The sequence below is a fragment of the Vidua chalybeata genome, chromosome 19 (assembly GCF_026979565.1).
Source record: "Vidua chalybeata isolate OUT-0048 chromosome 19, bVidCha1 merged haplotype, whole genome shotgun sequence".
Lineage (NCBI taxonomy): Eukaryota > Metazoa > Chordata > Aves > Passeriformes > Viduidae > Vidua > Vidua chalybeata.
The window spans coordinates 10,677,042-10,700,050 of record NC_071548.1 but is presented as its reverse complement, the minus strand read 5'-3'; the positions used below and the strand labels follow the sequence as shown (position 1 = coordinate 10,700,050).

Below are 23,009 nucleotides of genomic sequence, written 5' to 3'. Positions count from 1 at the left end.
GGCCAAATCCCTGTAGCTTTGGTTCCCTGTTGGAATGAGTGTGTAGTTCAAGTGCAGGCTGTCATACTTGACTGGCAGCCAGATGAGGCTGCTGCACCTCATCAGCTCTCCTTGGTCCAGAACTGCTAACAGCAGTGTCTGTGGGAAGCCAGCTGTGACAGAACCAGGGACCTCTTGGGCTGAGAGGTGACAAGGATTTGGCTGGCCCTGCTCTTCTTCACTTCCAGTATCACATGGGAGGTACCAGAACCTTGCCATTTAAATCAGCAGAGCTCACTGAAGTCAGCACTGGGACTGTGCACTCTAATTAAGAGTCTGGCCTGTCTTTTTTTTCAGAAAGAATCTGACAGCCCTGCTGAGTGAGAGGTGAGTTCTGTGCTCCCTTGGGCAGGTGGTGGTTGGGGTGGTGTGTGGTGAACTCCTTGGGTGTAGTCTGCTATTGATTAGATGCTTTGTATTTCCTCCTGCCTTGGAAAAGGCTGTGCACTCCACAGCAGTATCCATATGGATATTTCTGATTACTCCCCTGCAGCCTCGTGTGATGGCCTCAAGGGTTTAGTGTAGCTTTGGCATTGCTGAGCCTGCTCCTGCAGAGAGCTGCTTTGTGTCACCCAAGTGACCTGTGCACATGAACTGTGCTCTGTCTGGCTCAGAGGTGCCAGTTAGCCTCTGAACTGTGCTTCTGCCATGGCTGATGGGGAATTATCATGGGAAAGATGCAGAATAGATCATATCCATATCATGTTGTGGCCCAGTTCACTGTAATACTTGTTTCCTACAAGTCTGCTTAGGGATTCCTAACCCATTTTTTCCCCTTGGAGAAAAATGTGGTATTTTCATAGCAGAAACCAGCATGGATATTAGTTAATTCCAGATCCCAATGTATTGTGGTGTTTCCTGTCTGTTTCCCTCATTCATCTCAGTGTATAAAATGTGCTCCGTGAGGAGATTTCCCTTAAGCACAGAGCAAGTCTCCTTTCCTCTGTGCCTCCCTCCTCCCTCATGGAGTGTTTGTGTGTGTTAGGTAAAGCATCAGGGCTGGTCAGCTCCAGCTTGGACTCATCTCCTGAGTATTAAGGACTCTCTGTCTCTCTCACTTTAATCTTCCCCCTGCTTTCTTTCTGTTCCTTCCTCTATTTTTCAGCAACAGTGCCACCTAATTAGGTCATGAATTGTTTCATACTCAGAATCTTTCAGGAGGTTTTCCAGTAGCTGTGAGTTTTGTTATTCAAGGCACTGGTTCTGCTTGCCCAGCTTTCCTACTTTGTGCCTCTATTTGCTGCTCCTAAAACTGAAATATCTCTCATTCACATGGCTGCAGCAGTAAAAGCCTTGTCAGTTCCATAACAAGCTGCTACTGAGTCCTTGGGGAACTCCCAAAGAAACATTTTACTCTGAGATCAGTCTGCTTTTCCACATTCCCTACTGTTTTATTAATAAGGATATTTTCCTGAGAAGGAGATTCTCACATAAAGTCACCTGCAGCTTCAGTGGCTGCTCCTCCCTGGAGCCCAAATAATGCCTCCTGCTTGCTCAAGATATCGGGATCCTCATCTGGGTAACAACACACACATTGCTGCTTTCAGGGCGAGCAGGGGTCAGCAGCGTGTCGAGACATACCTGGGCGTGTGGCCTTTAGCTCGTATTGAACAGACCCAGTCCAAGGTGTGGTCGGTCCCAAATTTTGTTGTATCCAGATTCAAGGACTCATTTACCATGAGGTGTTATTTTTCCCCACAAACGAAGTTCAGTTAAGCCTTAAGGAGCAATTTCAAAGTATGTGATGATCTGTATAATCAAGAGTGGCAGAATTGGATTTTTTATATCTGTGACTCGATACATCCAAATCAATCTGCAGCCAGAAGTCTGTGACAGGATGAGCTGGGACTAAATGCAGCCCTTACAAGTGGGTATTTGTTGCAGATTGCTGCCTCCTTCCTCAAAATAAAATACCATTTTCCCCCTGTTCTCTAACCCTAGCTTTTAAAGCAATTTAATACATGGTCCTAAATTACAGTTGTGAATTATGGTATCCCCAAATATTCTTAATAGCTGTATAAATACAGAGGGGAAAAAAAAAACCCAACCCAAACAGATTAAAGAAGGGCTGATAATTCAGAAGGATTGAAAAGATTTCTACTTTTCTTCAGAGTTAATTGAGAGCAAAGGCTGTTGCCCCTTTACTGCACAAATTTCAATTAGGCTGACAGCAGAGCTGGTCACAGAAGGCTGAATCTGGCCTGTAACAATTTGTCAAAGAAAATCTTTCCTGTTTCAATCGTTGAACCCTATTAAATCAATTTCATACAATGATTTAGTCATTGCCTTTCATTCATGCCCAACTAAAGCTTTTTTATAGCAAACAGTGACAACAAAGTTTACATGCTAGCAATAATAAGACTGGCTTTGCATGGTCACATGCAGAATAAGAGACTGTCCAGAAATTTTCATCCTGTTGTCTGTTGGGTAAAAAGAGGGGCAGGAGGTGCTTCCAGCTCCTTCTCCAAGCAAGGTACCAGTGCATCCAGGTGATATCAGGGTGTCCAAGTTTTTAGCCTGATTAAATATTTCACTCAGGATGTTTTGTAACACTTTTCAAAGTGAAGATCACATATGGCTATGGAGGGACCACTCTGGCTGGCTTTTTTCCTTTGATATTGCTAGCTAAATGTGGCTTAGCAAAAGAGCGGAGAGTGATGAAAGATGGGAGGTGGACAAGAAAACTACATATAAAGTAAAAGAAGTATGAACTGGAGGGCAGCTTTCAGGGCAGTTAGGATCTAAGCACCAGATCTGAGCACCACTCCTGTCTCCAGAAATCTCATAAGGTAGGTATTCAGTAAACTTTCTGGACTAGTAGATAACATCTCTTTTGCAGTGCATTTCTACTCAAATTTGTATCCACGGTTTGTTGTGTCACTTCTGATTTCTTTTGAGATTCACTTCTCATTCCTTAATCACGTCAAGCACTTAAATCCAGTGGGAATTTGGAGTAAGTCAGGAGTTTTGAGCTCAGCCTCTCCTGCTGTCTGAAGCTGAAATGAACCAGCCTCAAGAGCTCCTTGAGATATCCTTTTTGAGCAGGATGTCCTGTCAGGTTTACATGGAAATTACAACTGCCTTGATAATTTTTTTTTCTTCATCTCTCTGTCATAACACGTGAGAAATCAGGGATGCAGGCTGACCTTCTGGAGGAAAAGGCATGCTGCCAGGGAAGTAGATCTCAGGTCTTTATAGAAGGAAGTGTCACATTACCAGCTGATTAAAGCCGTCTGGCAGAGCCTAAAGCACAAAGCATTGAGCCAGAAGCAGTAATCCAATAACTGTCTTGAGAGGAGCATGTGTACCATTTGAGGTGTTCCCAGGGGTGTTCCCAGGTGAGTCCCTGCAGTGTCTGCAGCCTCAAAGGACAATCCCCTGGGTCTTGTGCATTCCTCTGAGTTTGGGGAGGAGAAAGGCAGTTGCACTTTGCAGAAGGGGCTGAGGGGAGGATTGGTCACACAGCTCAGGGTGCTCAGGTGATAGAAAGGCTGATGGCTCTGACTGGAGTATCTTTAGCTCCAGCAGCACAGGCAGCCTAAGAAGCCCAGCAAACTGCAGCTAGGTAGTGAATTGGTGTTCACATCTCAACACATGAGAGGAGGAGCCAGGCCCCCATGGAGGCTATGGCTCTTCTCACCCTCTCTCCTGGGTGCCTGTGCCTACCGTTTGTGGTGCTGTGTGTGGGCTCCTGGAGGGACTGTGTCACATCCATGTCAATGCCTTGAATACTTTGAGGTTTTGGAGTGGCGTTAAATGGACACCAGATAGGAGTGACTGACGGTGCTGATCCATCCCTGGGCTGTCAGTGCTGCCTCTGCCTGCCTGGGGCTGAGCCACCAGGAAGGAAACAGGGAGCAGACACTCCCCATCAGGGATAACTGACAGCAGGGGCCCTGTGCAGACACTGCAATTATTTCCTTCTTTTTTCTTTTTCCTAATTGTAAGATGTGTGATTGCCATAGGGGGACCACCTACTGTTATAATGTGATTTGAGAAAGCCTTTGAACTTGTTTCTCTTGAGCTTTGGTCAACCAGATGTAAAACAGAAGCAATTAAAGCATGGAAGAAGTGAAAAGACCTGGAAGATGGATATGGAAGTCTGGTCAGAGCCAGCTCTGCAAAGGGGATGGAAGAGAAGGAGGGCAGGTTTATCTCTGGGATGAAGGGGACTTTTCCCCCAAGACTTGCATGAAGCCTTAAACCACACCTGCAGCATCCATGCTGTTTCCAGGCAGAGCAGTTGTGTCTGCAGGACAGGTACAAATGCAAACTCTCCTGTCAGAGCTGCCACTCAGCCATGTGTCTGAAGCATTTACTTTGTATCAGTTGCTACTTACAAGTGCATGAACGTGCCAAAATGAAGAATTTATTCTCAGTGAGCCTGGGAGATAGAACTTTTTCCTGGCAAGGAGGGGCTAGCAGCATTTGGGAAGGTGTAGGAGCAGAGCAGTCTGGTAGGACACACTTCCTGTCCTGTCCCCCTTTAAGCTTGGTGGATGAAGGGCACCAGAAGTTTCCAACTTGTCTCCTGGCCCTGGGAAGCCTTGGCCTGCCTAGAGGCACTCATGGCATCAACACTGTCCCCAGGCAGGGCACAACAGCACCTAACAGGGAGATTAAAGCAACAGAGGTGTTCATGAAGTGTAACTGGGACCCAACACGAGTGAGTATTACTGAATGAGGGTTTTGAGGGTCCTAGCAGCCAAATGTATCTCTATTGAAATAAAGGTTTGCTGCTGATGGCAGTAGCTTTAAGACCAGGCTTGGGCAAAAGTGCTGTTGCTCACTTAATCATTGTGGGCTGCCTTTATCTGGTGGCCAGCTTCTTTTAGTATAGTTGGATGTCAAAAAAACACATTGCTTTTCCCAGAAGCAGCAGCTGGAATATTGGTTTCAGCTGGGGAGCTCTGTGATGGACTTTATTCAGGGCTTGGGGAGACTTCCAGTTTTGATGTTAATAGTGATTTAATGATAAAATGGCAGCATTACTTGGGAAGGAGAGACAACTGATCCAGTGAGGCAGCCTCACAAATAGCTGTGTCCAGTCTGCTGGGGAGCCAGAGCACTGCTGTTGCTCCAGGTTGCTGCCCAGGGCTCAGTCATTTGTCTGAGCACCAGTGAACAAAAGCACAGATGAAGAAGGAAATGCATCCTCTCTTCCACGGCAGAAAATTAATTGTGAAATACTCTCGCCCCCCCCGCCCCTTGCCCATTGCTCAGGGAGAAGGGAAGGAGTGGAGCCAAATATTTGAGGAAAATGTTTCCAGGATGAGGGTAATTCCAGTCGTGTGCACCATCCATCCTAGCAGGGTACTGCACTGAGTCCTGGGGGTGGCATTGCAAGAATGGGGAAAGAAGCATCCAAGTCCTGACTTTATCACTTTTCTTGTCTGAGCTTGGAGAAGTCACTTGAAAGTAGTTTTAGGGCTGGAGACCACCTAGGCTGTATTCCTGCTGTTCAGCAAAGCCTGTATTTCTTTGAGCTTTTATCAAACAAATATGGAACAGAAGCAATTAAATGGTGGGAAGTAGGTGTCTGACCACCCTTAAAGGCACAGCCTCTCTGTCAGATTTCTCTGCAGTGAAATGGCAGTGGCCACTCTTTCCTTTCATGCAGGTGTTAGGAAGGTACACTGATGGTGTCCCAGCTGCATTACCATGGAGCTTTCTTCCTTGTTCTGTGTCTGCCCTGCAGCACACGACAGCACCTCCAAAAGGTCAGTGAGTGAGGTGAGCTTCTCCTGGGCCACTTGGGTAAATGAGTGCAGCTGTTTGTTCACAAAACAGCAGCATTGCAGGTGAGCAGCACTGAGCCAACTGTGCAGGCTCCCTCTGCAATAACCCCAGGTTTCCTCATATCCTTTCTGGTGCTCTCTATCTAAAAATGACCCTCTATTGGAATAAACTTGTGATATGTAGAAACTATTGCAATGATCCCAGAAGAAACCACAAATTCGAGATGTGAGTTTCTGACTGCTTCCAGTTAAACACATACAATGGGCCCATTTTACGTCAGCTGGCATTTGTCAAACTTATCACAGTTTATGCTTACCATGGTGTTCTTTTGGGAACCATTAAGACTTGTGTGTCAGCCAGGGAAAAGGCCACAGGAATCCAATTCAAAATATTTGCATTGCTTGCAGGCAGGGTTCACAGCATGGCAAGGGCAGTTCACAGTGCTGGATTTTGGAGGTGTTGGTGTAGCTGTGCCCCAGGTATTGAGCTGGGAATTAAAGACACAGCAAGGGTAGAAGGTGACTGGGACCCTGTACATGTGCTGCTGAGGACAGATGGCTCACAGCCACCCCTTCCCTCCTCACTACTGCCCAGTTTATACTCTGAAAAATAACAACAAAAGAATTGACTTTATGAAAGAGATTTCCATTTGTGATGTTTATAGTACAGAGCCTGTTCCTCCTACTTAACTGTATCATGAGTTAATCCATTCATTTCAGCTGCAAAGCCTGATGCTGAGTTGATTTACACTGGATAATTCCAGGTTAACTGAGCTACAGTCACTGAGCAATCCCAGTTATAAGAACATTCTTGAATGCTGGGAGAGAAATAAGACAAGATGGAAGCAGAGGCACACCTGGCAGGCAGTCAGAGCAGTGTGAGTGTTTACAGACCTTACTGTGGAATAGGAAGGTGAGGCTGGAAAGAGCTTGTGATTGTATGCCTGTATATTCAGGCTTACAGGTGGGCTTTGTGTCAAAAAGGAAAGTTTGACAAAAAGTGCTGATGAAGACCAGGCTACTGTCCCAGTACAGACTAAAAATACATTGCATTTGTCATTGTGAACATTTGCACTTATTAATAGCCAATATTAAAAAAGCTTTTTGAGTCCATCTGTTAAAGTGTCTGGCTCAGGCAATGTATGTTCAGGGTAAGTTTTTTAAAATTCCTGCCTTGGGAAAGGTTTTTTGCTGACTTTAAAATGTTAACAGCATTTTTCTGAAATTTGATAAAAACATTTTACTTACTCTGGTTTATAAATCATGATTAAATTCTCACTGTAGCACTACAGTATTAAGCAGTGGCTAAGGAATATTGAGATCAGAACTGGATGCGAGTGATCCAGCCTTATATTGGCATGGTCAGGACTGCAGCCACCCCTTATCAGTACATCAAGGACTTGGATAAAATAGAGAGATCATGTACCAGGTGAATGATTAATGATGGCAGTTTTGGATAGCCACTTAAGACAGGATAGCACATGGATACAAGATTTATGTCCTGGGAAATCTGTAAGAAAAAAGGCCCTTATATTTTCCAGCCTGATCACAGGACATCACCATTGTGGGATATAAATCTAGAAGATATAAACAACTATCTCAATCTGAGTGTTGGCTCAGTGTGGAATTGAAGGGACTGAACAATTCCACACTGAGCCAGCCCCATGGTGTGACTGAGCTGAAGGGAGTCTCTTCATGTGACCCCTCCAGTCCCTTGCAGTGGAGGGACAGGACACCTCCTGCTGCTTTGGCCTGGAGGAGCCTGTTGTGGTGCTAAAGCTGCCATCCCTTGTGTTGTTCCAGGCTGCAAGTGCATTTCAGGGTGAGCATCCCGTATCAGTGGTTCCCATGCTCGTGACTGGTTTATCTTGGTGACTGACAGCTGTGATAATGAGGTTATTGTAAGGAGGCAGTCAGTGCACAGAAATGTTTTTATATCTTATGATCTGGGATCTTGGGGGGTTTGTGCCCTGAGAGGCTCTGTCTCTAGCTGGCTGGGCCAGAGCAAAGCGCAGAACACAGAATGGCTGTACAAGAAAAATCCCAGTTGCTTTCTCAACTGCATTATGTGTTAGTTTGTCAAAGTCATTGTAGGGCTGTTTGTTGTAGTATCAAGACAGAGTTTTCTAAGCATTTTAATGTACCTTTGAAGTAAAAATACCTGGGGAGCAAGGCAAGTCCATTAGTCCCTATGAACAACTGGTGGTTCACAGATGCTCCATTTCTAGGTAAATCCCCTCTGCTGCTCACTGTCTTAATGCTCACTGAACTCTGTTGACTTAACTCAAGTATTTTATACAGCTGGCTTATCTCTGTACAATGCTGTGCCCCTGGGAGCCTCAAATCTGGGTCTTGGCTTAGACCAGAACAAAATACTGAGGGATCTGACTGGCTCTGGCTGGGCAAGGGTGGCATGGATGAAGAGGGTGTTATTCTGGTTGCAAGGTTTGATAAAAAATTTACCTTTTCTCTTCTATTCTCTGTTTTTGTCTCTCTGGAGTTGTGGAAGCTTTTTCCAAAGCACCACTTTCACCATGCAAAAATCTTATTTTCTTTCTCTCTCCCCACTGAACTTCTGCTTATTATATATCTGTGAGTTGCAAAAAAGAGCTTCAAACCAGCAGTGGCTGCAACAGCTCCTGTCTCTCAGGGACAAGATTAAAATCCACCAAAATGAGATGTCATGGAAAGCATTGAGTTGCTATTCTCTGGTGCCACAGAAAATTGACTTCCTGTCTCTTGCTGCTGCAGTACAGAGCCCATGGAAGTACCTGGCTTGCTAGATTTCCATATGAATGGAGATGGGTGATGAATGGGAGCCACAAGTCACAAAGGTAAACGAATGTGCTACGGATGGCCCAGGTTGGAAATTGGATGATTTTGATGTCTTGTACTGAGTGGTTAAGGCTAGAATTCATGTTCCAGATGATAAGACTGTACCTGTGTAACATTTAAATTAGAATTTGTATGTTTCTTACTGAGATTGGACTTCCCTTTGTAATATCCAGCTATGCCTCTGAAATGATTTGTAGGCAATACTTATAGGAAGTAGTGGGGGTTTTCCATCTGTACGTTAATATTTTAGTGCTTGCTATTTTTAGCCATATCCAAGAATGAGACCTCTGTTTCTGGATAGAACTGGTGATTGAGCCCATTCCTGACATTCTGCATTATCCAAGATCCTAAACTCAAAAGTAATCCTGAACCAGGCATGTACAAATTTGCTGCAGCTGCAACTTGGACTGAAATTATTTTATGAACATTACTTACTGAAACAGGTTTAGCCTGACAGTCCAGCTGCCTGCTCACAACTGTGGCAGTGTCTCTCCATCAGAGGGAACTGGAAACATCTGGTTCCTCATTTGCTGAAGCAAAGAGCCGAAAGTGAAAGAAAAGGGGTGCAGCAGCCAGGCGCCACAATGTCACTGAAGTGCAGAGCCACAGGAACCAGAGTCTCTCTTGTATCCATGGAGACCCCGGAACTGCAGGGGCTGGGGGCTGTCACACTGCTGTCACCACGCGGCCACAGGTGACAGGAGGATGAGGCTCAGCTGGCAGGGAGGGCCCTGCAGGGGTCAGTGCTGGCACTGCCGGGGGTCACAGGTCACTGTGAGACAGCAGAGCCACACCTTGACCTGGAGGAAATGGCCAAACTCAGCAAACAGTTCAGCTCCTGCCCTTTGCAACCTTCTCATCCCTCTGACAAACAACTCTCCACTCAGCCTGGATGGAGAGGCCACAGCTGTCGGTGCCAGGGGCTGAGCCAAGGCCCCCTCCTGCCCATGGGCATTCTTCCCTGGTGACAGCCGGTTCCTGTACTGGTGGCACTGGGATAGACGATCAGCTACTTCAGGAGTCCCATTACTGGGTATGTGCTACATGAAGATGGCGCTGGATTGATAAAACAGAAAATATTAATGGTCTCAGATGCAATTTTCCAAACAAATAAAACTTTGATCTGCAATGTAATTTAGATTATCTAAATCCTACACAGTCTGGGGCCTGAGATGTATCAGGATTCTCAACTAAAAAGCATTTCCTGTGGCACAGTTTGGTGTCTTTCAGGCATAGCAAATGAAAAATGTTTTCTTTTAACTTCCATGTCCCTCTTCTCCCCAGGTTTTGTTGTCTTTCCTAATCTTATTCATCTGCTAAAAAACAGAGCTGGAGACAGGAGCTTGTATTGAGCAGACCTGTGAGCACTTGTGAGGCCTTCTGTGAAAGAGATCATGAGGTGAAGCAGAAACTAATGTCTGTTGCATTAAAAGTCAACATTTTGACAGAGAAGTTTTCTTTTGAGATAGAAAACTGTCCATTTGAGGGCAGAAGAGGAAGGATCAAACATCCTGCAAGCTGTGATCTAGCCTCATATGGTGCATGGTCAAGTTATGAGTCTAAACACTGTCCTGGTTTGCAAATCTCCATAAGCACAGATGTGCTTTGGGCACAGTGGGCTCATTGTCCCAAGAAAAATTGAAGGGAGCTCTTGAGTGGTGTCTTATTATAGAAATGTTGCTGCTAAAAGCAAATTCTCCCAGAGAGTAAGTGCAGATTGTTTCTGTTATTGATTGCCATGGTCTCTGCTTCATTGAGACCACATGGCCCACTTTGTTTTTGTAGCTGTCTTTTATTAAAACTGACAAAGAGGTATCAGCATTTAAAAAGATGATGAGAGTCCCCTGGGCGGCATTTTCATGCTGTAAATTGATACTGGCACATTTGATCCACAGATGCTTTTAACACAGTGATAAAACAAAAGCTTTCCTTCCCTGGGTGGTCGTCTACACTACAAAGCTTTCTGGTTTTTCCATGCTCAATGGGCCAAGAAGTGGAGAGAACCTGCAATTCCTCCTACCTTAAACTGTGATCTCAGGGTCTGGTCCTGTGTCCTAAACTGCTGAGGACATCCCTATGTGTTTCGTTTTTTTAAGGTATTCTTTGCTGCTTTATCAAAGGCTCATAATGCATTTTACATTCACACGGGTTATCTGTACTGGTTTTCAGTGTTCCTGAGACTGGTGGTCAGAAAGTTTTTATCCTTCTTCCTGGTAACCTAATCCTCTCCTGTTCTTGTACCTGACTTTCTAAGAAGCCAGTCAGAGTTTTATTTGATCACACAAACCTGGTTTGTTTGTTTTTTTTTTTTTTTTTTTTTGGCATTATATTTGAAGGTATCTAAAAAAATTTAGATCTGAGACATTTCATACTAGGACCTATCATGAGTGGAAATGTTTGACCTCAATCTGTCTGTGCAGCAGCTCCTGATCTGTAAAATGGGAATACCATCTTCTCTCATTTTGAAGAGACTTTATGAAGATAAATTAATCGTTGCAGAGCACTCAGATGTCAGAGTGATGAACACCACAGAAAAGCTTAGGGGGAAATAAATAGTTCTGTCTGCAGAGCAGGCTGTTAGTAGTAGCCATAAATAAGACATGAAGCTGCACTTTGATCAAGAGACTAAAGCAGATATTGAATAGTTGCTGATAAGCCAAGCACCAGCCAGCCAGGGTCCTGAACATATCCAGACCAGTGGGAAGTAGTGTGTAATTGTGTGATTAAAGAGATACGGTAATGCAAACGAGCAATAGGACCAAAATGAAGTTGCACCCATGAGCTCAGTGCAGGTTTGTTCTTGCTTTTGAATGTTCTGTTCTGCAGCCTTGCTGTGTGCCATGAGAGAAATACTAGCCCCTGGTGAGCATGAATTATTCTCATCCTGGCCAACTGATTCTTTTTCTTTTCCTTTCCTCTGCTAACCAGTTGTGTTAAAAGCTTAAAAACATGTCGTGAAAACATGCTCAGAGCTGAAACTACCAAAAAGTTCTTCTGGCAGCAGACTGCCTTCTACAGACCATGCAAAGCATAATCCAGCATATTCATGTGTCAGAAGAGCTGTCAGAACCCCCTGCTCCATCTGCAGCTCCAGGCTCACCTGAGCCCTGGCCAGTTGCTTGCTTGGCTAGGAAGAAAGCACTGAAGCCTCCTATCCCTACAGCCACAGTGGAGACAGCGGAATAAATGTGATTCCATCTTTCTGTGCAATATGGAGCCACTTTGCTCCACCTTGGTTTAAGCTCTGAGATGGCTGAGGGATGCTCACACTTTCTTTTCCTTTCTATGCTCTTGTCAGCAAAGTGAATGTGTCCCTGCCCTCCCAGAGTCCTCCCAGCCCATTTCTAAAGGACAGGTTGCATATTTTCACTTTAATTTGTTCATGTAGCCTGTTTTATTTTATTTTTTATTATTGAGTATTTTGACAAAGGTTGAGTAGAATAGATTTTGTGTTTGGCATCTTTTTGTAATGCTTTTGACAAAGGCGCTTTAATCATGGATTCACAGCTACAATTCTGAGATGCCTTTAGAGCTTGACATGAAAAACCTAATGGTACAGTTGCAGTGATGAACAAAATACAAACTGCTTTTCAGAGGGTGATGTGTATCTTGTGCCATTATCTGGCCTTTGCACTCGGCAGCTCTTGACTGCTTGTCCCTCATGAGGGGTTTTGGAGAGGAACACAGAAAATCCCTCCAAACACCTCATTAAGCAACCAAAGTATAACCTACTGATGGCAGAGAGGTTACAAGTAGCTCATCTCTAGAGAGAGCAGTGGGTGAGTCTCCTGAAATGTCTTCATGCTGTAATTGCATGTCACAGAGTCAGGTCCAACTTCATTACAGGCCCGAGGAATCAGGTTCATGGGCCCTCAGCCAGCCCTGTCGTGCCTTCGGTGCTCTCATCTTGCACAGAGACCTTCTCTAGCGAGCCCTGCGCTTGACCAGAGCTCTCTGATGTGCCTGGCTGCCCGCCCTGTTCCTGGGGATAGGACACAAGCAAGCTCTCTGCTCTGAAGGTCATGGGGGGAGCAGAACCCCATGGTGTAGAGTCTAAATTGCTGCTTCCTTAGTTACTAAAATAAGCCTCTCTGCAGGCATTTGGGGTTTTGTTTTTTGGGAGTGGGAGCAGGGGTTGAGCTATGCCTGCTGCACCCAGAGCAGTGTTCCTCTGCAGCTGTAGTTTGAAGCTGACCTCCTCACCCTGTTCAGGGATGAAGGGATGGGGAGGGCAGGGAAGAAACTGCAGAAAGTTCTAAAAAGGCTCTGCCAGCTGTAAATGCAGCCTGTTTCTGTTCCCTCTGCAGTCTTCAGCTCCCCTGCTCCGCACTTTTCCTGTGTTCATCCTATCTCAGCCTCCTCCTGACTTCTCCTTAAATCATGGGAACAAGTTGTAGTTGGGAGCAAGTTCATTCTGTCCTCTTTTCCTTGCTTTAAAGTGTCTTTGCCTGTTCTGATTGCAAGGTCTTTGGGGCAGGGACTGTGTGCTCCCTGGGTTTTGGCAGAAACTGCCTTAATTAGGGATCATTCTTGTCTTGTTCTGTCATAATAAAAGGGATTCATAATAATACTGCAGTAACTCATGCCAGTCTTACTGCATTTCCTTCAAAGGAAGCACTCCAAAATAAGATGAGAGTAGATGAGATGAAGATCAGACCAGCTGTAATTGCAAGTCTGAGATATCTCATTTTGGAGCAGAGCAGTTACACACAGTAGTAACTTGGCCGGCTCTTATTGTAGGGGAAAAACCGACACAAAAGGTATTTTTACATAAGTCTCTGTAAAATAGCCACAAATATTCATCAGAGAGAGCATGATTAAAGGCTTTTGAAGCATGATTGGAGTTGCCAGTTTTCATGAGATAATTAAGATGCAGGTTTGGTGTGTATATATATTCTGGTGATCTCATTACCTTCATTATTAATTAGTCTCTGTTCTTCACATTTCAGCTCCAGTTTCTTGTCATTAGGGTTACTTGCCTGTGAGCAATGCCTTAGTGAGATGCAGAGGAAGGATTCTGTCTCTGGAACAGCAGAGGAGGTGCCAGCCTTTGTTCAGAACTGCTCCAGAGAAACTGCAGTGCTTTGTACCAGATCAGCAGGTTTCCCTGCCATCAACCCTTTCAATGATGTGCCCTGCTCGGTGTTTCCTGGCCAGGAGCCCCTGGTTTCACCAAGCACTCTGGGTGCTACTGGAAATCATAGAATCACAGAGTCATAGAATGGTTTGGGTTGGAAGGGACCTTAAAGATCATCTCCTTCCAACTCACTACCTGCAAAGGGAAGGGGACAGCAGTGATTTTGCTTTAGGCATTCAGTGATATATTCAGCAATCTTCTTCTTATCACCCAAATAACGAATATTTTCCCTACATTTTCTCTGGCATACTTCTGCAAGCACCTTTTTCAGGGTGCATAGTGTTTGTTTGGAAGATCTGTGGGATCTGGCAGTGCCAAACATCCTTTTGCCAATGTACCCATCTCTTCTCTTTCATATGGTAATGAGGATAAAATTTAGTCTCCATTGACAGCTACTTGTCACCGTCCTCAAACCCTGGACAGGACTGGAGCACAGGTACTTCGAAGGTACACTTAATACAAGTGGCATATGGAGGGTGGGACTTAGGAAAAAACAAGATGAATTAAGGTGGAAGCTGAGTGTGAAGGGATGTCCTGCCCTTTTCAGGGTCCAGCAATTATAGCACTGGATGAGTGAATCTGGCATTGAACGGCTTCCCTGTGAAAGGCAGCAACTCTGCTGTTGATGGGGTCAGAAATACCATGCTCAGGAGGGTCTCAGTGTGCAGAGCCTGCTCGAGCAACCACGCACAAAACCTGGAGCGTATTTCAGTGTCTGTGGTCATCTGAGCAGTCACTAACCTGCACAAATTCCTCAGCTGCCTGAAATCATGAGAGGAGAATAGACTCCAGTCTCAGATGGGAAAAATGTATCACGCAAGCTCTCCTTCCATGACGCTGACTCAGTTGAGCTGCAGCTGCACCAAGCGGAAGCTGCTGTCCCAGGCTGACATGCAGACACCCTTCCTCTGCACCCTTGCTGCTCTTAGGCATGAAGCACTTAAAGGCCTGTGTCACTCCCAAAATTAATCCTCATTCCTTCAAGAGAAGCCAGTGATGGTCACCTGCCCTCCCTCAGCCATGACAGCGTGCTCTGCTTTTCCCTTTGTAGGAAACAAATCATAAGTCATATTAAACAGAAAATTATCACTTTACCATGAAATGTGTAAAAATAAGGTTTTTGTCTCAATAGAGATCAAAGTCAGCTTATAACAATCTCTACTTAATCAGGCTTAGCTTTAATGAAGTGAGAAATGAACCTGTATTATAGCTAGGGTTATTACTTAATAAAGGTTTTATACAGTCGCTCGTTAATGAGGAATGATTGTCTAAAGTCCATACATTTTCTAGGACCTTTATGAGAAATGCATCTATCAATGAGAGATTTGTGCATTCTCAATTATTACTTTGTAATAAATATCAAAGTCCTGGATAGCAAACTGAGTAGGGTGTTCAGCAGGTGTACCACACAGTTATGCATATATTCTTAACATTTCTATTATAATATTAACTGTTGCTGCTTTATCTGTTTAATGCTTATTTTATGTTTTTCTTGTCACAAGGTATTGAAAGTAGATCTGTGTCGGGTAATGGTTCTGTAATTGTCAGGTTTCATAATGTCCATAGTAGTGCCTGATCTGTGTAACAATACAAACAATTCTGATTTGCATCTTTCAGGAAACAATTACAAAATGTACCATGCAGGTAATTATTTCATGTGTGATTGTTGTTTCTTCTGAAGTGAGCCCCTGACATACAACTGTCTCTCTCAAATTGCATACTGAAAGGAAAAGCAGATTTTAGAAGTGTCCTATTTAAAAAGTAGTGAAGTTGTCTGTCCCTAAATCTGTCTTGTAGAAATTGCTTTCCCATTCATTTAGATTAATGAATAGGAGGATGTTGAGGAGGGGTTTTTGATTCCTGGTGTACCATTCATTATCAGCTTCTCAGCTTCCCGGGAGAGCCCCGGAACAGGGTCTGGAGCCCCACTGCCACCACAGGGAGCCCAGGGTCTGCTGGGTCCCCCCTGTGCCCCGAGCTGTGCCCTGCCGAGTCCCAGTGACCTCCTTGCACACGTGGGGACAGCAGCCTGTGCAAGCTGAAGCTGCACTTGGCTTTCATCTGTTGCTGTTACACTTTGTTGCACTAAACCTCAGGCATCCCCTGCCCTTCCCAAACTTCTGTGCTCAGCAGAGATGGAATTCTTTTCATTTTCTTTCAATGAACTGCGAAAAGGGTCAAGTTCGGTGAATTGCTTTAAGCATTGCATAAATTGGGGCTGATTAATTTCTCTTCTTTTGCTTTTTGAACATCAGTGTTTTACACTTAGGAGTCGCTGGCTGTGATGAAAATGAGGGTAGGTTCAGGGAATATATGGGACATGAAATATTACGCTGGTAGATGGGTTTGTGTCTGCCTGCTTTGCTCTGTTTTCTGAGAATTTCCTTATCCCTTGCTTTAAGTAACTTTTGGGCCTCTCTGGAAAGCACCCTGTCTTTGGACACAATAAAGTCCAAAATATTTTAGAAGTATAAAATATTTAAGTGATCTTTCAGTGATTTACATTTACAGCATCTTTGTAACTCCATGTATGAGCACTGTTTCAAAAGTATGTCTCAAAGAGCTTTGCCCCTTTTCAAATACCTGGAGGTGGCATTAAAAACAAGCTTTGGAATATGGCCAGATCAAATGGCAGGGTAAAGGCTGGGGATTCTTTCCTTTTCCGAGTCTTTCAGGGCCATTACAGTAGGGAGGGAGGTGTTTGCTTGCTGGCTGAATCTGCAGGATGGTGTTTCCTTCCATGTGTGACACAGTAGTGATAACTGTGATAGTCAAAAAGGGCAGGGTTTGACTCCCAGATAGAAATTTTATGGAAAAATGGTTTTTTTGTATTCCCCTTTCTGCCTTGTAGTCTAATGCCACAAAGCCACAGAAACAGTTTTTATTTATTTATTCTTTCTTTCCTTTTTTTTTTCTTTATTAGCACAGACAGCACAGTAAACACAGCTCTTAGGAGGAGATGCAAAAAAAGGAAGTTACACAACTTCCAAGAAGTAAAGCGAATATGAAATAACAAAGTCAGTGTGACTGTTCTCAGCCTTTTTGTTTTGCTTCTCATCTCATTATCTTGTAACTAAAGGGATTAAAATCAAGGACATAACAGACATCACTTCCTAACAGGATCTGTTTTGCTTTGAGCACACTGAGGGTGCTTTAGCCTGACACCACCATCGCAGGGAGGCCGTACATGTGTTCAGTTGTGACTCTTGTAGGAATGGGGGTACACCGGGCAGGTGAGCATGTCCCCTGTGAACCCTGATGTCCCCAGAGATTGTCCCTGCCTGGGGACCTGACAGCCCTCAGTGCCTGCTACTGCAACCCTTTCACTTAGGAAGTATCAGAAACCCAAAATCAGTCTGTAAAAATTCTTCTGTTCCATCTCAGATGTGTTCCTGCACACTCACCACCTGCAGGAAGATTGTCAACAACCCTGGGATAGGGAGGCCCTGTCCACACTGGCCATGAACACTTGTGGATGGGGCATCCACAGCTTCTCTGGGCAAGCTGTGCCATTTACACACACATAAATATATAAAAATATATAAATTACTTATAAATATGTACATATAAAAATAATAAACATATATAATTGCATAAATTTTTATTTTATATATAATACAAAGTTATATGATATATCATTATATAATATAGAGAGAATTAATCGGGTTTTAATCGGGTTTTAAGCCACATTTCATTCATCAGGAACCCCAGGCATCTTCCACTCTCACCAGCAATTGCGCATAATTTTAATTACAGATAATTTTGGGCAATACCGCATTCTTTTTGAGCAAAACCGAGTGACTACGACTAAACCCAGGAGCGGGGTCGGGCGCGCGTCACTCACACCCACCGGAGCACGACACCCAGCCGCACACAAGCCGTGCGGGGACCTTCCTGCCGCCGTCCGGCCGCGGCCCCTCCGCGTCGCCTGGCAACGGCGGGGCGGGGATGCTCCGGCTGCTGCCGGCCCGCGGGGCCGCTCCGCCCGCCCTCTCTGCGGGGCGGGGACGGGGCGTGGGGACGGCACCGACCTCCCGGCGCCGAGCCAGGTACGGGCAGCCGGGCAGGAGGAGGAGGAGGAGAAGAAGGCGGGAACCGGCCGGTGGCTCCTGCGGGGTGAGGAGGAAGTTTGCGGCGGGGTTTGGGGGTTTTCCACGCCGCAGCTCCGGCGCGGGCTCTCGCTCTGCCCCTCCGGGGAACCCGCGCCGGGGCTGCGGCGTGAGGAGAGGGGGATCCGTGATGGAAGGGGGATCCTTGAGGCCGCTCTGTTCCGGTGGGGATCCAGAAGCGAGAGGGGAAAGCATCGCTGGGGTTTTTGGTGCGGTATCGGCGTTTTCGTGGAATGCGTGAAATTGCAGGTAGAGCGAAATCTGCTGGGTTTTTTTTCTTGTTTGCTGAAGGAGGGGTTTTTAGCTCCGGAGTTGTGTGTGCTAGAAGGCTGGGCTCGCAATGGAAGTGAGCAGGTCCTTGGGATGTTGTTATACGGGAAAATCTAAAAGCGTATTTGTCTGTCAGCAGCTGTGTGGGGTGAAATGGGGGTGTAGGGGAAGAAGCGGATGTCTTCCTGCATAGCTGAGCCTCTTACACCTCTCAGCTCTATAACCTGGAGGTGCCCAAATACCTGGGATTTAAACCTTTAAAAGGGGAAGAGGAGGAAAAACAAGTACTTTTTAAGGATGAATGCAAGCAGGGGGGCTTGCTCTGTAATTCTTTTCTGTGGCGCTGGCAATGTGTTTGGATTGCCAGTAGTTATTGTTGAATGTTTTTAATACCCAAATGTGGTTCTGAATGCATCCGCTGGCTCCGGGATGCTAGTGACATAGGCAGAGAAAAATGATTTGTGGTTAGTGTGTGGCTGTCACGACAGCCTGTGCTGGAACTACAGATGCTGCCTGTAACCCTCGTGTGGGACCAGCATTGCCCTGGTGCGGTGGCTGAAGTAGTTCTGCCCCTGATGGGCCTGTGTGAGATGGGTTTGGCAGCATATGAAAGCAGCTCACAGCAGAGATCTTGTAGATGTGAGCAGTTCCTGGCCTGGAGTTCGTCGTGTCCCTGAAATGGAGAAGGGCAATTGTGCTTTTCTGTTAGGCAGAAGTGACGTGTGGTTAGAGATCCCAGGGCAGGCAGGCGCCCTCATTGCTTTGTGCTGTGCTGATTTTGAGGTGGAATTTTCATGTTGCTGCTTTGGTAGCAGCAATATTTTAATTGCTTGTGGCAGACTTTTAAGGTTGGTGGCTTTGGGGGCAGAGCAAATTATTTATTCTCATGGTATTTGGCTGATTTATCTACTATGGGTAAGGAGGAGGCACAGATAGGAGAAAAATTCTGAAATGGGTTCAGAATAGACTCCCTAAATGTGAACTCAATGGTACCTGTATCCAGTATATTATATTGTTACCTATATACCAGTATCATTTGTGATTATATTTTGATCCCTTTTGCTATGTTATCATAACTACTTCTGTCGAAAATAATTTTATTCCATTCAGATGATGTGTGAATGGGGGGATTGCTCTTGGGACTGGATTGCCCTTTCCCAACATAAGTTACTTTTCTGCCTGTGATCCCTCTGATTTTTAGGGGAAGTGGGGAATGACTTGGTGTCACCACTAAATATGTGCAGTAGTGTGGAATATTGTTCTTACAACTGGGCACAGAAGGAGGGTGGAATTTCTATTCTGTGTGGCAGCATCTGCCCAGACTGAGAGGAGCTTGAGCTGTACCCAACACAAGATGTGGCAGCCTCCAAGCAGTTTTAAAACCATTTGTTATGGGTTTCTTTCAAGTTTGTTATTTGAAGAATTGCTGCACACAGTATTAAGTCTCCCAGAAGCCACCTGATGTGCAGATGTTTCTCAGCTGTGGTTGTCTTGACAGGGCTCTTACCACCGGGGTAGTTGGGGAATCTTTGCCATGTGCAAGACCTGCAAAACGAAACACTTCCCATGCCAAAATAGCAGGGGTAATGGAATTGCTTTGCTCCAGTTATTAATTAACCAGTGCTATTACATCTGTCGAGCATAGCTTGATCTTTACTTTTTCTTTTAAATACAGTGTCTTAGTGAAACACTTCAAGTGGTTATTAAACTAATCATAGGTTGTTTCTGAATTAACCATTATCCAAATATTAATATCTTCAAATGCTCAACATGTTTATGTAGCTGACCCCTTAAAATTCTGAAATGCAGCATAATAATGTCACTCCTTTTGTACTTTCTTTAGTTATTTAGGTTGATTGCTGCACCAAACACAGGACAGGCTCTGTAAGTGCTTCCTCACAGCACAGAACACTGCTTTGGGCACTGTCTTGCAGCTAATACTGAATACTGCTGGTTAGTAGTAGGGGGGGTCTCTGTATATGACTCTGCTTTGAGTTGTGTTTTCAGTTTGGAGCCTAATCTTATAAAGGATTTCTTCTTGGTTCCCATCTGCTTTGTCTGTGCAGGTTCAAGGGTATCTCCTGCCTATGTGTATTTGCCGTGTAAATCAAAAACCCAGTTTATTGACCAAGCCAGGGTCTATGATCAGTGGGTTCTTAGTTCGTGTTTGTCATGTGTGGAGCTCAGTGATGTGCGTGGCAGCCCTTCTGCAATTAAATGCTTTAACTTCACTGTAGAAACTGAAAAAAAGAAAAAAAAAACTGAAAAAGCACTTTTTCGCTGAAAAAAAAAAAAAAGCAAGTATGTGAGAGACTTTGTTTAAAAATAAATAAAATGTCTTTTATAAATAGATGGGGAGACTAATTTTTTTTTAAAATTCAGCACTTGCAATCTTTGCTGGGTAAGGGCTGCAATTCCAGTTATTCCTATAGCAGAAATTCCTTAACCTGTAGTTGTGCAGCCACCAGCTGAAGAGCAGCCAAGGTCCTGCGGCTCCTTTCTTCTCCTAATGAGGAGCTCTTCAGAGCTACTTTAGTATTTCTTAAACAGGAAGTAAATTACCTTTTAGGCTTGTCTACATTCAGAGTGACCAATGAGCTCTGGGAAGTGTTTCTGTATAAACTACAGCAAAGCCACATCCTTAACGCTTCCCTCTGCTTGCCAACATAAACTACTCCTCATCAGGCATGGCTGGACTTCTTACTGTGCTGGAGAAACTCGAGATGTTTCTCTACCTCTTGGGGTCTGAAATTGCTCCCATTCCCCAAGCATCCCTCCCTGCTGGCGTCTGCAATGTAATCTAACCCGGGTGGGTGGCAAGACAAAAGTATGAGTTGTGAGGCAAAAATCTTTTTTTTTCTTTGTTTTTCTTTAAATGGCTTTGTTTCCTGGTGTTTGCTGGAGACCAGACTTGCAGTAGTATAGAAAATAAATGCAAAAATTATAGTTTCCAAATTCCTTGGGGGAAGGTAGTTTGACCAGTGTTCCTGTGAATAATTAGCTTAGACACAGGCAGAACTGTTCCTGCCTGGGACAGCTTCTTCCTGTTCTTGACGCTGTTTGTGCCTAATGGTGCTGTGGAGGTGCCGGGAGGTGCTGCTTCCTCCTCCTCTTCACCCAGCGGCTGGGGCAGCACTAAGCTCAAGGAGCTCTTCACCCATTGCCTGCAGCACCCGCGGGCAAGTGTGATGCAATGGTTTTGGTTTTTGTTGAGGCCCCGCAGAGTGACCTTGAGGCTTGCTAAGGAAAACATGTTGGCATCTGAGCTCGGTTGTCCCCTGAGCAGCAACCGCCGCTGGCAAAGAGCATCTTGTAACTTCGACTTGGTTAATTAGGGGTCTGAACTGAGAAGTGAGTGCTGAACTGTGCCTTAGGCATAAGGGCATTCTTCTGAAAGCAGCCTCCAGCTCTTTGTCAGCACAGGTGTTCACTCGTGCCATTGCTTCAAAGTAACGTAATCTGACCATTCCTGTGAGCCTTGGTCTTAAGACTGGTCTGTACTGGGGGATCTTTGGGTACCTTTGACCATGAGCTGCAGCTCTGTGTGTGCTGTGTGAGGAATGCTGTGACATCTGGCCAGGGCACCCGGGACACAACCCAGGGCACAGTGTTGCCGCCAAGTGTTCCTGCCAAAGGAATGGTGAATGCTGCTGCCCCAATGTGCCAGAGCTGCCCTCACTGGCCCTGCTGGCAGGTTCAGCAGGGGCTGAGCCGCGGACCCCGGCAACAAGCCCTGCTGAGTTTGACGTTTTCTGTCCTCCCTCCCTGTTACTGCTGTTCTGACTTTAAAAATAGAATGAGATTGTCTCATCTCAAGGCAAAGGCTTCTCAAGAGGGTTCATTATGTCACATGTATTATCTGCTCTGCAGATCTTTTTGGGCAAATATGAGTTGGTTTTTTTTTTGTTTTTTTTTTTTAAGTTATATACCAGCTTTTATAAACCAAGATCTGCAGCACTCCCACACAGAGCACGAAGGTTGAGTTGCCCACAGCTCATTTCAACATACAGCTGCCCTGTCCAGGAGGAAGAGGTGGCAGGGGGTACCTGCTGTGGGCTGTCCCAGCAGTTCACTCTGGGGGAAGGGCCGTGTTACCACTCTGAGGAGCTCTGGCTGCTTGCGCAGTCACAAGCATTTCACTCTAGAAATGTTACCAGAGACTTTTCAGGTAGTTAGATCTCGTTTCTGCTCTTACTGGAGTAGACAGTGGAAACTTGGGAGTTTCCTGAGTGATTTTGCGGTGTGTCAGCACGGTGCCACTTCACACCACTTTTTCTAGATATGTGAAAGTAAAAGGAAACTGTCGTGCAGTTCAGAGGTAAAAGTGCCTTAAGCAATGCTGGAACAAAGTGCCAAATGATGTGGTGGGTTTAAATCTGAACTCTGTGGTTGATGTGCTGGCCCCATCCATGATGAAGGTAATGCACTCTTGTTCCTAACACTGCAGATTAGGATGTTTTTTCATCTGCAAAGGGATTCTCCTTGCTTTAATGACCCTCCAGTGATAGCTGATGAGTGTATGATAGTCCAGTAGTGGGGAGCAACCCAGGGAGTGATGAGGCACAACTTCAAAGTAAAAGGAAGAGCTTTATATTCTTTTACTTTCTTTAGAGGATCAAATTAGCAGTCTGCTAAAGCCTTTTAATGCTAAAACTTACAGAGCATAAACAATGACCTGTGAAAAGGAGTGCTTGGATCTGGACCCTGCATATGATGAAGTCTGGCATCTCCATTATGGCCAATTAAAGTGACAGCAGAGTGTAAACACTCCGGACTCTTGTGTTCCCTGGCTGGCTCCTGGCAGCACATGGCCTTTCTCCTCTGTCTTGAAAAAGGCACGATGTCACTTTGAACTTCCCAGCCAGAGCACAGAGCAGCCTT

The 23,009-nt window shown here is 45.1% G+C and overlaps 1 protein-coding gene and 1 long non-coding RNA gene across 9 annotated transcripts in view; one reads left to right on the top strand and one right to left on the bottom strand.

Moving 5' to 3' along the window:
* The window catches only part of RAB11FIP4 (RAB11 family interacting protein 4), a 118,526-nt gene that overhangs the window by 68,321 nt on the left and 27,196 nt on the right, over nt 1–23,009 (top strand). Inside the window, exon 1 of one of the 6 annotated variants that reach the window (XM_053960757.1) lies at nt 17,719–17,865. The exons of 3 other annotated variants lie outside the window; for them this stretch is intronic. The gene's annotated coding sequence lies outside the window, so the exon portion shown is untranslated. Of the gene's footprint in view, nt 1–17,718; nt 17,866–18,086; nt 18,108–23,009 lie in introns of those variants that run through there. 2 more of the 6 variants (XM_053960758.1, XM_053960760.1) reach the window with 2 other exon arrangements.
* On the bottom strand, nt 1,561–9,196 carry LOC128797858 (uncharacterized). Of its 3 annotated transcripts, none has more exons than XR_008434256.1 (3): nt 9,048–9,196; nt 6,095–6,380; nt 1,561–1,788 (listed from the first exon to the last, which is right to left on the bottom strand). It is a non-coding gene; the product is annotated as an uncharacterized LOC128797858 (long non-coding RNA). The 3 variants fall into 3 exon arrangements; XR_008434254.1 differs by having other exon boundaries at nt 6,095–6,265; XR_008434255.1 differs by lacking the exon at nt 1,561–1,788 and adding an exon at nt 4,383–4,646 and having other exon boundaries at nt 6,095–6,265.